Source organism: Pararge aegeria, chromosome 7 (genome assembly GCF_905163445.1).
Source record: "Pararge aegeria chromosome 7, ilParAegt1.1, whole genome shotgun sequence".
NCBI lineage: Eukaryota > Metazoa > Arthropoda > Insecta > Lepidoptera > Nymphalidae > Pararge > Pararge aegeria.
The window spans coordinates 16,930,613-16,944,089 of NC_053186.1; the positions used below are offsets into that span (position 1 = coordinate 16,930,613).

The 13,477-nt window shown below is 36.4% G+C and overlaps 1 protein-coding gene across 1 annotated transcript in view; it reads left to right on the forward strand.

Moving 5' to 3' along the window:
- Positions 1–1,167: 1,167 nt before the first annotated feature.
- Positions 1,168–13,477, forward strand: part of LOC120625197 (ras association domain-containing protein 10) — a 30,027-nt gene continuing 17,717 nt past the window's right edge. The window contains exon 1 of the mRNA XM_039892182.1: positions 1,168–1,219. The gene's annotated coding sequence lies outside the window, so the exon portion shown is untranslated. The remainder of the gene's footprint in view (positions 1,220–13,477) is intronic.

Consider the following 13,477-nt stretch of genomic DNA (forward strand, 5'->3'; position numbering starts at 1 on the left):
TTTCCTTTCGGGGAGATCGAGTCAAATCCCCGGCCCGCAAGTCTTCAATGTGTGTTTTTAATTTAAGCGATTATGTGACTTGATTACACAATTGAGAAAAACATCGTGGGGCATTAAGCCTGCATGACTGAGAGTTGTCCAAAATGTTCTCAAAGGCATCTGAAGGCTAACAATCCGCACTTGGCCAGTATGATGGACTATAACGGCCTAAACCTTTCACATTCTGAAAGAGGAAATCCATGCCCTATCTCTCTCTCTGGTCGTTCCTTCATCACTGAAGATCGTGGTCCTGGTCAAATCCAAACTTCGAGTGAGTAAACTGTCTTTATCGGCTTCTGTTGGAGGCCATTCTGGCGAGTGGACAGAAACGTCACAGTTTGACTTTTGCCCATCTCGTTGAGGACCGGCCTCTAGGTCGATTCCCGATACTGCGCCGGTTGCGTATGATGTTGATGATGAATCTTGAGCTTTATGCAGTACATATGACCGTAACACGTATTCAATAATGAAATCCACGTTACAAATCAATATTAATATGCTATTAAGCAGGAAAATGTCAAGAGTTGCCTCAGATCCGTTCACCTGTCGCCAAAGAAGAAATATCTATTGCGACTGCCAATTATTCCTTATGTCAAAGATTCTAATATATCGCCCGGTATTTATATTCGTATATGTATTTAATGAGACTGGAATGCATAATATATTCTAGTAACTCACTTGGGCATAGATATAGTTTACTACCCATGCGAGAATACCTCATGGGGTTTAAAAATTCCTAATAATTCAGTCAATTCGTAATTATGGTGAGAGATTTACATAAGCAAACTTAAATTAGATAAAGGAGTAAAGAGATTTTATGTATTTAAAAAAAACTTTTAAGTCTATATAATAATAATAAAGCATAAGTGTTTTTTGTTTGGTTGTTTGAACGATTGTATAAATATATGTATAAAATATATATTTGTATATACGATTTATAGACATACGTGTACATGAATGTGAATGTGTGTGAATATGAGTGAATAAATAAAAATATCTAAATACGTTCAGAATATACGGAGATATCGAGTTCCATCGCTGAATTATAAGGCATTTAAATATCGAATATATTGTACAATATATGTTAACATATTTTTTTCTTTGTTTACAGTTGTCTTGATCTCACCAAAGAGTGGAAACCAGAAATGTTCACTTGACGGTGTCTGGTCAACATAAAAAGGTTAGTGATTTAGTAATTCCCTTTATCCCTTTTATCCAGGATCGGGCTTCAGCAGTAAAAGTTACGATCCAGTCCCTCAGGAATGAGGAGGACACCCTCAGTTGATATTTGTTCTAGCTAAGGATGATATTCAATTCATAAAGTTAGAACTTTCATCCTCAGATTTTTTGTGTACACTCTAACCCTACACTGTAACTTTTCTCTTGTCCTGCGATAGGCTGGCAGAGATCGCTTGTAAGCGATAAGGACACCTTGCCTATATTTGTAATTTTTATTCTTGTTAAAGTTTTATTACGTTTGGTGTACCATAAAGAGTATAGAATAAATAAAATAGCATTTTTCTGGCGATAAAAATTCAATAGGCACGGGCAATTTGGGTATTTATCATTTCTAAATATCCTCCGGTCTGGTAAGCGTCGGCTCTAAGATCCGATTGAGTGGATGGAAACTGATCAGATTGATAGGTTTATTATAACTGCTCATAACGGGTTACCCCGTTGCCATTTTAGACTGTATCATAACTAACCTAGTGAGATTGCAGCCAAAGCCGAAGCATAGTCTTTGGATACATCAAAGCTTCAGCACTTGATGCTTGAAAAATAATATTTGATATCATACTTGACCTTTCTTACATAAGTAGGTTAAAAATTTGTCGTCACAATATCCATATCAGACGTAGTTACAGTTTCAAGGTCGTAGAGAATCAAGAGTCAGCTACCGTTACAAACAATGCCTAATGGAGAGTGAACCGCTCTTGGGATCGGTTCTGTTTTTCTGACGCATTGTCTGTGGTCAATAACATTTGGCACGTATTGAGGTAGGATGAAAAAGCACAAAAAGTTGTTTGATTGCAACGTTATTAAACGTTTTGTGTATTTTCTTCTATATCCATCCATACTTGTTATTGGTTGGAAAGTGTGTCTGTTTGTTTACTACCTATTTACTGATCAAATACCTAGATGTTCTAGAAGTTGGAATGGGCCAAGAATTATTTGGTTTTGGGTCATGAAATTACAGTACCAGCCCTGAGTTAGAAAATTGGCACTAACATATGATAATAATCTTATAGCCCACTAACCCGAACTGCTACAACGTAGTAGCTCTATGCTCTAAACTTTTTGCACTATGAGAAAGATCCTCAGCAGTGGGATAGGATTCTGATCTAAAACTTAAGCTTATCTTGCTTTAAAATTGCCGAAGGTTGGCTGTTAGAAAATAATTTAGCATTAAGTCCGTCTTTTGTGGCTACAGGGAATAAAAAAAAAACGCTTTAAAACTTCCCCAACATTGGAACACCGTTGTTTACCAGCGCTATTTTCATCATCATCATCATCCCACTACAGAGCACGGGTTTCCTCTCAGAATGAGAAGGGTTTAGGCCGTAAACTAACACGCTGGCCAAGTGCGCATTGGTAGACTTCACACGCCGTGGAGAAAATTATGGAGAACTCTCTGGCATGCAGGTTTCCTGACGATATTTTTCTTCACTGTTTAAAGCAAGTGATATTTGAATTGCTTGAATTAAAACGCACGTAACTCCGAAAAGCCAGTGGTGCGTGGTTTGCCAGCGCAATCAATGATTAATCCGCACTAAAATAGGCCACACCGCCTGTAACCTGTATTAATTGGTCGAATGGAACTCAAAAAGCGCCTGTATCAAGTACCGTGGACGGTATGATATGTATGGAAGAGGATGAATCGAGAATGTCAGCGAATATTTCTATTTAACTTATTATTTTCACATTAAATTTGAATTAGTATTCAAATGATCAACCTCTAACGTTTTTGAGTTATGTGCGTTTTCAATTTAGGCAATTAAAATATCACTTGATTTCTGAGTTTCTTGCCGGATTCTACTTCCTAGAATCTGCCACTCGAACCGGTGGTAGAGTCTCAACAAACAGACATACTCGACGATTCAAAAGTGCTTATTACACCTTAAGCAAATAAATGAATTTTGATATAGATTTGAAAACTTTCCCCATCTCATTCTCAAAGAAGACCGTGCCATGCAGAAAGCTTGTTTTTTTTTAATATATTCGATAGGCTTGCGCTTGACAACTATCATGCCTGATCGAAAGCAATTATGAGCGCACTTGCGCCAATTAACGACAATCAAAAACTTAACGACAATTATGAATCTCGGCTGGCCCCATATTGGCCCCGTTAGGTGGGTAATACGATTATCACAATAAACATAAAAATAGGCTGGTTTTCTTTTGTGATAATTTCGGGAAAATAGTATTACCATTTCAAAAAAGGAAACAGTTTTTTTTATTAGTATTTAATCAAAGCAAAAATCTTTACGAGCACTAATAAAAATGTGTACAGGCACTTTGCCATAACGTGTCGTTAAGGGCTTTATTATGGTATATTCTTGATAAGGTAAGGTATTCCTTACATTGTACGTGACAGATATCAGCATCCAGATGTTCATTATAATATCATAAATATTTATTATACGGCTATAAACTTGTCAACGTAGAGAGAAAACTAATTGAAATATCGAAGGTACATTGTTTTTTGGATAATTTAATCTTTACTCAAATCAATATACCTGATTATTTTTCCGACCCAAATATCGACCAATAGAATTGCACCATTCGACGTCACGTGGTACAACCTACATGGTATTATACTGATAATTTTTTGAAAATTTTCTCTGGTAGTTGCTATATATATTTTGCTATATTTATTCATTATGAAATTCTTATTTGTTAACTGTTCATTTCGTCTCATGGTGCAATTCTATTGGTTAAGAAATTCAATATTTCTGTCACAGTTATCTATCATATATTTCCGTCATAGTTATAGCCATGACAAAAAAAAAACTATTTTTCAAAACGATACCTTAACCCACTTTCATAGTTGGTTTGCTTTTAGTGAAAAGCTAAAGCTAATTTTGAAATAAATATTTCATATATGAAGTTATTATTATTAGAATAATGTTATGTATGCTTACTTAACTTAGGTGCAAGCAAACTATATTACAAAAAAATGGACCAAGTATCTCATATTATATACTCACCACTAGTCAAACGAAGCCGTTATAATTCCCATAACAGAAATAAACCTAATTGCATTCTAATTACCGACGTGGTGTTGCAAAAGAACCTAGGTTCGAATCCGGACAAAAACGAGCATTCTCGATACCTTAACCTACAATCTATAAAACAAACATCAATTACTATGAAAAATTCTTCAGTTTGAAACAAGCTACTTTGGATTTTATATACATGAAAGTAAAATACAAATTAGAATGGGAACATGACATGTGCTTTAAGTAAATTGCAACATCCTAGAAAGGATTTGCGTTCCAGACGTTATGGTCCTTTCATACAGATGGGATGTGCTTTTGAGAGCACGTTAACCATTTTAATGCTTCAAAATCTTTATCATGATATCAACCTATTGAAGTCCACTGCTGGACACTGGTCTTTCGTAGGGAGTTCAGAAGTCCACAGACTTGGTCCGCTTGTTTCCAGCGGTTTCCAGCGACTGACTTGATATCGTATGTCCACATAGTTGGGAACCGTATATCCTATATTGCCCCACCCATTGCCATTGTAGCTTCGCGACTCGTTAAGACTCATTGGTAACTCTACATCTTCTGCGGTTTCAGGTCCCCATTTCTGATTTGAGCACATAGAGATACTTCGAGCATAGCTCTTTCCTTCATCTGATGAGTGACTTGCCTTGTTATGTGGTCTAATGTTAGCGACCGCATGTCAAATCCGTGATTCAACAAATTTTTATTACTTACCTACACTTAATAATAATGTTATTATAGTTAATAATCGCAACCCAATATAATTTTAGAAATTTTCTTTCCTAAAGTGCTGAGCAAACCAGAAAAACAACAAACTCCGTCGCGCGATGTGCATTAAATTAGTATGTATAGTTTTTCTTTTATTCCAGTACAAGTTAGCCCTTGACTGCAATCTCACCTGGTGGTAAGTGATGATGCAGTATAAGATGGTAGCGGGCTTAGCTGTTAGGGTGATATCATAATGATGGTAATACTTACTTTTCTTTGTCTCCTAAAATCCTTGTTTTAAATTACGATCATATTATAACTAAAAAACTACAACAATACACATATAGCCCTGGAGAAATCGTAGCTGTGGCGTTGGGGGTACTAAGATGGCTGATGAATATTTTTATGAATAAACTAGCTGTCCCGGAAAACTTCTTACCGCTTTTTTTGACGTGACAACGTCTTATAATTCGATGGAGCCGACTGCTGATGACGTATGCGGCGTTACCTCGCTCTGAGGCGTTCCATTCAAGGCTTGAAGCGCAAGCGAGAGCGCGGAACGAGCGACACAGAGGCACAGTCGGCCTCCGCGTTCGACATCTGTCTCTCTCCTACTTGAGTGAGCGATGCGTCCGCGTGGACAGCTTCTATGCAATAATACATTTACATGTTTTTGGCAAGGATGAAGTGCAAGTGAATGTGGTGTCAATTGTTTATAGCAACGATAATATCTATCAAACAAATAAAATTAAAATTTTCTTTCGAAAAATGCAACCATTCCATCAGTATTTTCTTACGACGTTGTCACGTTCAACTATCGTCAGTAAGCCAACTTTACAGACAACCAATTTTTTGGATGGGTCGCTGCCCACTGCGCCATTCGTCCGTCAAAATTATTTATGATATGACTCCTTTTAAACAATCTAAGGGCACAAATAGTATAAAGTGTAAGCACGGCGTATTTCGAGTCCATTGAATGTGAAAGCTTCATCGAACGTGAAGTAATTATGAGTAGATTGTTCCCCAATTACCCGCAACTCCACCCTGTTGTAGGATAAGTATCTCCTTGACCTTTCAATCGAAACCGCTACATTTTATGTTACCTTAGTAACCTACTAGAACATTTGCTGCTTCAAGGTAGAATTAGTGGTAGCGACGACCTCTCTGGCGCAACGGTGAGCGCTGTGTATATAAGTAGGAGGTCCCTGATTCGATTCCCGACAGGGGCAATTTGGGAATTTATAATTTCTTAATTTTCTCTGGTCTGGTCTGGTGGGAGGCTTTGGCCGTGATTAGTTACCACCCTACCGATAAAGACCTGCCGCTAAGGGATTTAGTGTTCCGGTGCAGTGTGAAGTCGCGTAAAAACCGATTAGATGTATGACTAACCTAACCTAACCTAACAGGTAAGCCCGCTATCAAGGGCTAACTAGTAGTGGAATATAAAAAAATAAAAAAAGTAGTTTAGGTAGCGGTTGGGTCGTGACTTCCGCATTAAAGCATCCCGTGGGAACGGTTTATTTAAGAAAAGCGTATCATGCAATTTTTTATTTAATAAATAGTATAAAATATCTAAAAAAGAACCGTTTTGTTTAGGTTCTTAAATAATTTGTCCTTAAATTTCTTAAACTCGCGATAACTTCTGAATGGAATGTCCGATTGGAATGAATGAAATAGTATTTTATTGCTGTATAAACACACTTGATGATAACAACATTTATTTGAATAACAATTAATGCTGCGATACTAACGTTTAGGTACTACCGGCGATCTAATAAAATTTTAGAACACAAAAGTGACGCCATTTTTTGCTACTTTTAGTTACATTTTTACCACCTTCTACCACCTTTCGAAATAGGCTGGCCATACCGCTTTCCAACCACTTATAAATCTCTACTTCAAATATTTACAAAACTCCTAATTTATAGAATCCCAACCCTGTTTCGCTTATTTCCAAAGACATATTATTCACCCCAATATGATAACGCAGACGGTTTCAGCTAAAACTTTCATGGAAAGCAAATCGATAGCGACCACACGCGACCTGCAATGCCGTATACGGTATCAGAAAAAAACATCAAACAAGTACATATTACAATATCGCCAGACAACAGTACGGTAATAGCGGGTAAACACGAAACGTTGCTAAAAAAGCTGCAGAATTTATAATGTTTTAGTCTACTTTTTAGGGTTTCAGCTTGGGTACGAATAACTAGCGCTAAACCGCGTCGCAACTTCTAAAGGCGAAACAAAAACGCAGCGTTCAACTTGCGGCGTTAAATTTACGCCCAGTTCGGCCAATCGCAGAAAGCGCGCGTTCGAGCAAGAGTTTTCTGATTGGTCACTCGCGGATTTAATCGCTGCATAAGATGCAGTCAGGACGTGGCATTGCAGAGGCCCTATACAAACTTTCATCTATTATTCTAAACAGTATACCCCGACCTGCAGACTGCAGTAGATATACCATCGCCCGCCCTCCTTATTGTTTCGTTTTCGCTTAGCGTTATTACTGACTTTTCCTTTTCTTGCGTTTCTTAGAGTCGTAGGATGATCTTAAAAAAGTATGTAGCCTCTTGCTCTTACATACTTTGAAATGACATTGTAAAATGGTGATAGTAAAATAACCGACTAGTTTTGTTATCGGAGTTTTCTTAGATTAGTGCACATTTTGGTAGTTTTATTTTTAAGTTCACGAATGTAGTTATTACAGTGTCAATACTTGACAATAACAATGTTAGGATATAGGTCAATTATAGAAAGTGTTGACTTGTGATAACGACACTATGAGATATATTTGCAACGTCCGAATCTCTTGAATTGTCCGAAGATTGAAGTGTCGATACACTTAAATCGTACTTATATCAAAGTATCCCCCGGTATCCCCCAAGAAATAATAGTCAATGTTCATGACATGGTGTCATGAACATTGACTATTATTTCTTGAAACTATTAATTCATTAGATAAGAGTTATTAACATTCATAACAGTGACACTAAGTTAAAATGCTTATCAATTTAATAACATATCTGGCACATATAAAATTAAAGTTATCAAAAGTTTATTTATTTACCCACTTAACGAAATTTCTGTAACATATCAGTGATTGATTTTTAGGTGTTCCCATTTTGAATTTTTCTTTCAAGTAGGCCAACTGTAATGTCAGTTTCGAAAGGCCAAGTCTGTCTGTTTGTAGGGATTGGACTTAGAACACAGAAAGCCGGCATTACAAAACCATCAAACCAATTTTTTTCCAAAATTAATATTTACAATTTTTTATGAGGGTCAATGAAATTTTTCAGGTTACTAAATGTATATATTCTTTTCTGGCTATCTAATACAACCGAAGCTCTGTGAAAGAAATGAGACAGTAACAAGCTCCTTTTTGGCACCCTTATAGCATGGTAACCCTAAAAACATCAGATAACAACACGGGTCACTCCAATTGTTACATTTTGAGGATCATAAACCATAGGGTTGATTAGGATCGGTTTAGTTAATTAATATAGGGGTGTTCACTGTGGGAAAAGTAAACAGTTGGTTGTCACATCAATTTTTACTTCACTTATAGCTAACTCACGGAAAGTAAAAGGTTGACGACCCCTGGCGCAGTGGTGAGCTCTGTGGGAGGCCCTGGGTTCGCTTTCCGGCGGGGGCAGTTTGAAAATATATAAATCCAGAATTTTCTCTATTCGGTCGTGGCTAGTTACCATAGTAATGCCAAAAACGTACCGCCAATAGATTATGTGTTCCACGCATACGATGTCTTGTAGAAATCATAAGGGTATTGTTTTAATATAACTCTCATACCTCTAATCCCATACTTCGACCGCATCATAACATACCACACACGTGAAAGCAATCAAGGGTTATCTTGAAGTAAAACAAAATTTGTATAAAATATGTTTTCTATAAGCTCGCCGGATCGAGGGCTCGTATGCCGTCGCCCGTCACTAATAATGAAGCGAGACAAAAAAGTACTCAGGTTTGCACGTTTTCATATTTATGTATCTACTATATATAAAAAAATAAACAAAATATGAAAATAAATGACGTGTATTTTATCTTCTCAAACGGACATCTATCTTCTCGAACTAAATTTACTTCTTGAACTTAAAATAAATAGCACAGCAGTTCAACGGATGAGAACCTACGACCTTTCGGATTTCACTCCTTAAACATTGAGGTATTAAGCAAAATTGGTTGGTTAAACAAAAAAGTCAACAGAAACTCTTTTTATATTCAAAGCTACTAAACCACGGATAGCGTGTTAAAAATCACGGAAAGCGGACATAAAAGTGTCCACCTACCCTTATCGTATAGGTTAACACCCCTTACCCACTGGGTGTGTCGGGTGACCCCTAAACTGTGTCATTTGATCCCTCGTGACCCGTTTATGTTGTTATTTCACAACACCGGAAACTATTTGGGTCATTCTTGTTTTACCAAACTAGGATCTATCACATGTAGGTTCTTATATGAAAAAAAAATTAGATAGCTTTTCAGTTGGCATATACCCAGTAGTAGCGACTTCTTGCTTCTCTCGTCGTGCTCAACTTCTGGTTAACCCATGTAGTGTTTGTATTATCTTTAATGGAATATCGCAGATAATACCAACACAAAAATAAGATTTTCCTGGTAAAAGATTTATATTTTAAAGTTGCAAATTTAAAGTACTTAGTACCTTTAAAAAAAGACACCCCCCCAAACACATACACATGCATTCACACATGTTATTTAGCATGTTAATTTGTAGTTATTTTGTTTTCATTGTTAAGCTAGATAGATTGTATTCGGACAAGAGCGGGGTCCCTGATACGCAGGTTATATTTTATAACCTACTTCAGGTTTCCCAACACTATTGTAAACTGACGAATATTGTTACAATATATTTCATTTGAATTTGAAGTGGTGACAGCCCAGTGTTCAAGACTTCACTTTCGGGGGGCCGAGTTCGAATCCCACAACGCACCTCTAACTTAGAATAACTTATGTGTGTTTTAAGAAATGAAAATATTCGAACTCGGCCCCTCGAAAGTGAAGTCGAGGACCTACACAATCACCGCTTCATCCATTCTATGCTTTACATTAATCCTCGCACGAAGGCTCCAGACCCTAGACTATAGAAGACTCTAGACGAGGCTACATGTTAGACCTATGTGAGAGTTTTAAAAAACCCAGGGTTTTACCAAAAGGAATAAACAAAATTAGTAAATACAATTCACCAATTCAAACGGAATCCGAAAACCGGCGAGAAACATCCCATTTATTCAATCATCTCAATTCGCCGACAAAAACAAGACATAAAGCGGTGTGCGTTATGTTATAATGAGCAGGTAATTAGTTTTAAGTTAATTAACAATTATTAAGATAATTCCGTGCGTCGCATGCCGGTCGGATGCGCATGTTTGTCGTGTGATAGGCCACACGCGATTCCGTATGCCATTTTACCCAACAGCGAAATGTTAAGGTATATTTCCCTTATTTTAGCTAGGAATTTCCTTCCTTTCAAGTAGGCCTAGTTTATAAGAACTATTAAAACGCCAAGTCTGTCTTATTGTAGTGACTCTACCACCGATTCGGCGGGCAGATTCAACTGATCAGAATCCGTCAAAAAACTCACCAGGTGCTATTTTCACAATTAACAATTAATTTCAACATTATAATTAAAAAAGAAGGTAGCTGGGTACAGTGGCGTGCACTTAATACATGCAGAAATGCACTGCCTACAGTATAGGAGGAGGAATTTTGCCCTTTTATGCAATTCTACTGCCGTATGCATACCCTGGCAAGAAAACCAGTGCACGCCACTGGCTGGGTACCGACTGGAGAAAAGCTATACGCACATCGCTGTGCTCTCGAAAAAGCACATGTCCAGCATTGTACCTTTGACGAGAAAATCATCAATATTTTGATGCATTTTTAAAATACCAGCTAATTTTCGCGTATTTAATAATACCGCGGCAACGTATTTATAAATCATTCCGACAGAAAATTAGGCATTGGACACATGCATCCGTTTCTGTCAAAGGGAATCATCATACCCACGCTGCTTCATCTTGGGTTGACGGGCTTGAACCGCTAATATCCAAGTTAATGATATTAAGTGGTACTCTCGGTTTAACGTTAAATTTCAAGGCACCGGAGCGAACCCCCCCTAATTCGTTGGTTACTAAAATTCGGTCACTACAACTATCTATCGGCCAGAAACGATAATCTTACCCTCGTGCTACATATTTGAACACGCTAGCCACCTGACAGATTATTAACTTAAGTAACTTTCACCAAATTATCAGTAAAACAATAAAATTGAAGTACATAAACATAGTTGTCAAGCCGTACATTCGATTTGATGAAAATTAATTGACTTTTCCTTTACATCCAAAGCTAACAAATTACATACTAAAATAAATTAATTCCGTTGAAAAAACCTATCAAAGGCTGAACTATACAAACACGCTTGACATGGACATACATTAACGACAAAGCTGAAAAAAAATACGTTACCATAGCGACCAGGGTAGCAACACAATTATCCAACATTAGAGGAAATAATACTTTATGAACATTGAAATAGGGTTGCTTTTCATATGAATGGATGTTGTTTAGCCTTGTCATGACTGTAAGATTTTTAAGGTACTATTTAAATGCACGGAAAATGTGAGTCCATTAGGAAAACATGTTGATCATTAGTGATTTCAATGACATTGTTATTATGGCTTTGTGTGGGTGTTTTGTGACTGCCTCGGTCGGTTAGCTAAAATTTGGCTACTGAATTGTAATAATGTACAGAGGTTTTATTTGTAACTAGCTGTTGCCCGCGACTTCGTCTGCGTTTGATTTTGTTTTTTGATGGGGCATTCAATTTAGTTGTAGTTCTAAAAAAAATTAAAGTATTCAGTATCGCTAAGCCTTAAATGAGGGGTTTGCTGCTGTCCGCTGAGGAGTTATGTCCTCTATCTTTAACCACATTCATCAGATCTACACAAAGTTTGGGCAAAATTTAACCCATATTATAACCTATATAGTATAAAAATAATTATTTAAATCGGTTATAATATCACGGAGTTATGAGTTGAGTATGAGTATGAGTTATTCATCCTTGTAAGGATGAATTGTAATTTTGCACACGGGTTTAGCTTGTAATATAACAAGGATGCATTGTAATTTTGCACACGGGTTTAGTGTGTAATGTAGGCAAGGAACAAGGACAGATTTTTGAAATTCGTTTGATCTTTCTGTATTGACACTCCAAACATACACGTCGCTTTCTTTCCGTCTTTGGGAGCTCACTGAAAGTCTATACAATTTTATAATTTAAAAGTTTGTAACACGAATTTCCCGAAATGTTTGGTTTTCAGACACTGAACTTCAATGAAAATAAATTCTCTCTCTCAAAATTAAACCTATTAATTTTATATATTTGAATAATGTTACTCTGGCTAATGACAAATTATAGACGGCCCGACACAGCAGTTAGTGGACGTGCTCAAACAGCCTTTTATAGGATTTTGGAAATTGAAAAGTTTTTTTTCTAATCTAAACAACAACTATACTTCAATTAATATAACTAATCAAGACAAAAGCCTTTTACAAACAAACTTCATCAGTATGTCCCAAACAAAACGCCTTTTTTTCATTCGAATAAGCTACTAACCAATTAATACCTTCTTTTCAATGTACTCAATCCTCTATTTGTAATTTTAACGTGCACTTGACAGTTGACAATGGCAAATTATAGTTATAGTTACAGTTTCTCGTCGTAAACTTCAGTTTTTACTAATTATTCGGGGACTATGGAATTTTACGGCGTAAAATGCAGCCTATTCTACCCTTTATCTATTTTCATTTTAAAATTTTATTCAAATTGGTTCAGTAGTTCCGGAGTGACGTAGTAACAAACGTTAACTCATAATTTACAAACTTTGGTTGAGGAATATCTTTTAATCGAGCCAGTTAGCGTAGTAATACAATTCTACTGTATGAATGATCTTATTTCTATTTTCTTCTTGAAACATATTTATTTACCTTAGCTTTCCTTTAGTCAAAGGATGTTAAAACGGCAATGATACGGAAATTCGCGGTTGACCATTTTGTATAATAATGGCGGTAAAAAATATAAACGTTGAATTATGGACGCTTGGTTTTTTGTGTCAATGAAAGACTGAGCTTTTACGGTCATTACGAGTAGCGGCCATTTCTTGTCGCATTTTTAGCGCTAAAATTAGAGCGGTGGTTAAAACCTACCTAAATAAATTCATTGGGATTGAGGGATGTATTTCAGTTAGCTAAAATTATTACAATAATTTACCTCCTACATTAAATTATTTACTTCTAAAAATCTTCTTTTAAATTTTATACGTCATACAGCAAGGTCTTGAAACAATGGAATAATACACTGGATTTTCATCCGAAAAATAAAAATACTATAGTAGGTATATACTATATAGGATACCTAAAGTAGGTATCTGTGTGAAAGAAAACATTATTAAAATTTTTGGGCA